This window comes from Odocoileus virginianus, unplaced genomic scaffold (genome assembly GCF_023699985.2).
Source record: "Odocoileus virginianus isolate 20LAN1187 ecotype Illinois unplaced genomic scaffold, Ovbor_1.2 Unplaced_Contig_18, whole genome shotgun sequence".
In the NCBI taxonomy this organism is placed as follows: domain Eukaryota; kingdom Metazoa; phylum Chordata; class Mammalia; order Artiodactyla; family Cervidae; genus Odocoileus; species Odocoileus virginianus.
In genome coordinates this window covers 97,627-103,012 of record NW_027224335.1, presented here as the reverse complement: position 1 = coordinate 103,012, position 5,386 = coordinate 97,627, and the positions used below count along the sequence as shown (strand labels likewise).

The window sequence follows — 5,386 nt, the reverse complement described above, 5'->3', positions numbered from 1 at the left end:
ATTACTTTACTGGTGTGTGAAATGAGTGCAATTGTGCGGTAGTTTGAGCATTCTTTGGCATTGCCTTTCTTTGGGATTGGAATGACAACTGACCTTTTCCAATCCCGTGGCCACTGCTGAATGTACAGGCATATTTTGTGCAGCACTTTCACAGCATCATCTTTTAGAATTTGAAATAACTCAACTGGAATTCCATCACTTCCACTAGCTTTGTTCGTAGTGATGCTTCCTAAGGCCCACTTGACTTCACATTCCAGGATGTCTGGCTCTAGGTGAGTGATCACATCATCGTGGTTATCTGGGTCATTAAGATCTTTTTTGTACAGTTCTTCTGTGTATTCTTGCCATCTCTTCTTAATATCTTCTGCTTCTGTTAGGTCCATACCATTTCTGTCCTTTATTGAGCCCATCTTTGCATGAAATGTTCCCTTGGTATCTCTGATTTTCTTGAAGAGATCTCTAGTCTTTCCCATTCTACTGTTTTCCTCTATTTCTTTGCACTGATCACTGAGGAAGGCTTTCTTATCTCTCCTTGCTATTCTTTGGAACTCTGCATTCAAATGGGTATATCTTTCCTTTTCTCCTTTGCTTTTTGCTTCTCTTCTTTTCACAACTATTTGTAAGGCCTCCTCAGACAGCCATTTTGCCTTTTTGCATTTCTTTTTCTTGGAGATGGTCTTGATCCCTGTCTCCTGTACAATGTCATGAACCTCTGTCCATAGTTCATCAGGCACTCTATCAGATCTAGTCCCTTAAACCTATTTCTCACTTTCACTGTATAATCATAAGGTATTTGATTTAGGTCATACATGAATGGTCTAGTGATTTCCCCCATTTTCTTCAGTTTCAGTCTGAATTTTGCAATAAGGAGTTCATGATGTGAGCCACGGTCAGCTCCCAGTCTTGTTTTTGCTGACTGTATAGAGCTTCTTCATCTTTGACTGCAAGGAATATAATCAATCTGATTTTGGTGTTGACCATCTGGTGATGTCCATGTGTAGAGTCTTCTCTTGTGTTGTTGGAAGAGGGTGTTTGCTATGAACAGTGCATTTTCTTGGCAAAGCTCTATTAGCCTTTGCCTTCCTTCGTTCTGTACTCCAAGGTCAAATTTGCCTGTTACTGCAGGTGTTTCTTGACTTCCTACTTTTGCATTCCAGTCCCCTATAATGAAAAGGACATCTTTTTTGGGTGTTAGTTCTAAGAGGTCTAGGTTTTTTTTGTTTGTTTGTTTGCTTTTTTGTTAGTTCTAAGAGGTCTTGTAAGTCTTCATAGAACCATTCAACTTCAGCTTCTTCAGCTCTACTGGTTGGGCATAGTATTGGATTACCATGATATTGAATAGTTTGCCTTAGAAACAAACAGAGATCATTCTGTCGTTTTTGAGATTGCATCCAAGTACTGTACTTTGGACTCTTTTGTTGACTATGATAGCTACTCCATTTCTTCTAAGGGATTCTTGCCCACAGAAGTAGATATAATGGTCATCTGAGTTAAATTCACCCATTCCAGTCCATCTTAGTTCGCTGATTCCTAGAATGTTGATGTTTACTCTTGCCATCTCCTGTTTGACCACTTCCAATTTGCCTTGATTCATGGACCTAACATTCCAGGTTCCTATGCAATATTGCTCTTTACAGCATTGGACCTTGCTTCTATCACCAGTCACACCCACAACTGGGTGTTGTTTTTGCTTTGGCTCCATCCCTTCATTCTTTCTGGAGTTATTTTTCCACTGATCTCCAGTAGCATATTGGGCACCTACCGACTGGGGAGTTCATCTTTCAGTGTCCTATCTTTTTGCCTTTTCATACTGTTCATGGGGTTCTCAAGGGAAGAATACTGAAGTGGTTTGCCATTCCCTTCTCCAGTGGGCCACATTCTACCAGACATCTATCTCCACCATGACCTGTCTGTCTTGGTTGGCCCCACACAGCATGGCTTAGCTTTATTGAGTTAGAGAAGGCTGTGATCCATGTGATCAGACTGGCTAGTTGTCTGTGATTGTGGTTTCAGTCTGTCTGCCCTCTGATGCCCTCTCTCAGTGCCTACCATCTTACTTGGGTTTCTCTTACCTTGGATGTGGGGTATCTCTTCACAGCTGCTCCAGCAAAGTGCAGCCACTGCTCCTTACCTTGGATGTGAGATGGCTCCTCTTGGCCATTCCTGTGCCATGCAGCCGATTTTACTCTATGTGAGTAAAATTTTCTATTCCAAGTGAAGGAATAAAATATGTATCAAATGATCATACCACTGGAAAACTGATCAAACCCAATGTGCCCTCATTAAAGGCATTTTGGCAGGGGCTGTTTCTAAGGTTACTCATAAGTGGCCTTGGGCCCAAGTGAAGCCAATCTCCCTAACCAACCTGGGAAAGCCAAGGCCACAAATTTGTTAAATAAATCCATTGGGTCCCATTTCTGTTCAGTTCAGTTTAGTTCTGTCATTCAGTCGTGTCCGACTCATTGCGACCCCATGAATCGCAGCACACCAGGCCTCCCTGTCCATCACCAACTCCCGGAGTTTACCCAAACTCATGTCCATCGAGTTGGTGATGCCATCCAACCATCTCATCCTCTGTCGTCCCCTTCTCCTCCTGCCCCCAATCCCTCCCAGCATCAGGGTCTTTTCCAATGAGTCAACTCTTCGCATGAGGTGGCCAAAGTACTGGAGTTTCAGCTTCAACATCAGTCCTTCCAATGAGCACCCAGGACTGATCTCCTTTAGGATGGACTGGTTGGATCTCCTTGCAGTCCAAGGGACTCTCAAGAGTCTTCTCCAACACCACAGTTCAAAGCATCAATTCTTCGGTGCTCAGCTTTCTTCACAGTCCAACTCTCACATCCATACATGACCACTGGAAAAACCATAGCCTTGACTAGACGGACCTTTGTTGGCAAAGTAATGTCTCTGCTTTTTAATATGCTATCTAGGTTGGTCATAACTTTCCTTCCAAGGAGTAAGCATCTTTTAATTTCATGTAAGGGGGGTTTCACATAGTGGTAACTTTAGCTTGCATGGTGCTAGACTTTCTTTCAAAATAAAATTTCTAAGAGCCATCCAATTAAAGCCTTGGAGTGGAAAAATCCACCAAGGCAACCTGGGAGTACTGGACATAGATAATTGGCCACCAGAGATTGGATTGATTTTTTGAAACTTGCAAATGACTGAGCCCAAGGAAGCACTACATTTGGTTCATAAACAAAAGTGTGAGCAAACTGTCAAAGTAATCAGAATATAAGCCTGGTCCAGTATCTTGGGTCAACTGTCTACTTCAAATGTTGTCATCTTGTCCTGCTCTGGTAGTGGCAGTCTTAATTAGTCATAGTCATGTATCAGAAATAGGAGTTGCAGTCCATCCAGGTGGGGCTTGATATGATCCCTTCCAATGTGGCTGTAAAAAGTCCTTTATTTCATGTTGTTCTCAGTGAGCATGATCTCCTGGTTTATAGTTCATGGTGAATCTGATCTTCATTCAAAGACAGATTACTGTGATAAACTTTAGAAACAAATTTAGAATGTCACTTTAATAATTTAACTAAATTTTGCAATAATAGCATAACGACAAGGAGCTGTCTGAGAAGTGAGTCTTAGGCAGTAAATACAGACCTCAATTAACAAAACTAGAATTTAATATCCACTGAAACATGACACTTTTCTCTCTAAAATTACCCTCATTTCTACTAAATATAGCCAAATTCAAACCAATTTGTTTGCAAAATAAATTTGGTTAATTGATCACATTGGCTCTTTTAAATTAGCTCTACTGAAACATTTCATGAAACATCTCAGATTGAAATTTTAGAGACCCCTCAAGGCCAGGAAGCCCACACAAAGGGTGTGTCAGAGATTCCATCTGTTGACAGAGGTATCTGTCAGTTTGGGTTAATTCCCCCTCTTCTCATAGCACCCAAAATACCTTGAGACCTGCACCTGTTAGGAGACAGCCTTCCTTATTTACCTGATAAAGCAACTGGGAAACTAGGAGCTTCTAAACTCTGGAGGGATCAGATAGACAAAAAAGATAAATCTTCAATTCTACTTACAAAATTATAATTTACCAAATTCCTATAAGTCATAATTAGCTTCAGGAGAAAGGAAGCTAATATCTGAAAAACACAGTTCAGACAGAACTCCAAAATTATATCCATACTCATCTGTTTGCTTAGTCCTCTGTGAGTAATCCTTGATGTTAATCTTACAGTTTTATAAAGCCATCAAGTTTTCCATTACAGTTCTTTAATTTCTTAATCAGTTCAGCAGTATGATCTGAGTTATCAGAAAAAAGTTAGTTGCTCAGCTGTGTCCAACTCTTTATGACCCCAGGACTATAGCCCACCAGGCTCCTCTACCCCTGGAATTCTCCAGGCAAGAATATTGGAGTGGGTTGCAATTCCCTTCTTCAGAGGTTCTTCCCAATCTAGGGATTGAACCCAGGTCTCTGGCTTTGTGAGCAGATTCTTTGCTGTCTGAGCCACCAGTGAAGCCTAAGTTATCAGAAACCCAAGTAGGGCTTTCCTGATAGCTCAGTTGGTAAAGAATCTGCCTGTAATGCAGGAGACCCTGGTTCAATTCCTGGGTCAGGAAGATCCACTGGAGAAGGGATAGGCTACCCACTTCAGTATTAATGGCTATCCACTCCAGTATTCTGGCCTGGACAATTCCATGGGGTCACAAAGAGTCGGACATGACTGAATGAATTTCATACTTATAAAAAAAGTCCTTTCTAAGAATCTTCTTGAAGGTGAAACACTTTTTTATTGAAAAAAGCATCGTATTACAACAGAAACTGTCTATAACTAGCAAGAGACTTAAAATGTAAAATGCAAGGTTGAAGACCTTTGTCAATTACAATGCAATTGACAAATGGGTTACTGATGTGACATATGACAATTTAAGATAATTACTAGAATTATGACTCATAATATTTTACCAGAATATACCAAATTTTTAGTTACATATAATTTCTAGACTATTTATATTAATAAATTTACCTATATGATACAATCTTAGTTTTATCAACATTCATTTGACAATGTCTCCCATGTAATAACATACCAAATAAGCTCAATCTGTTTAATATTTCTTTTTGAGATGCAGAGAAAATAAATATTTTGAGGTGTTCCATGGACCCTTTGGAAAACCTCAAATTTAGCTAGAGGTTGAATGAACATCACTTGGAATTTGATCTTTGGAAAGTTTATAAAAATATCACAAAGTTTCAAAACACCTAGTCAAATAAAATCATAGGTCACTGTGAAATAATACCCACTCACTTAACAAATGTGACAGTAAATGATCTTAAAAGTTGTAATAAATTGCTTAAAGGCAAAAAATCTACTACCAAAGCAGCTCAATATTTTAAGAAAACTGTTTTCTCAAAATAGAG

At 39.8% G+C, this 5,386-nt stretch overlaps 1 non-coding gene across 1 annotated transcript; it reads left to right on the top strand.

Annotated features, from left to right (window-relative positions):
- Positions 1-4,512: 4,512 nt before the first annotated feature.
- On the top strand, positions 4,513-4,585 carry TRNAY-GUA (transfer RNA tyrosine (anticodon GUA)). Its single transcript has one exon. It is a non-coding gene; the product is annotated as a tRNA-Tyr (tRNA).
- The last annotated feature ends 801 nt before the right edge of the window (positions 4,586-5,386 follow it).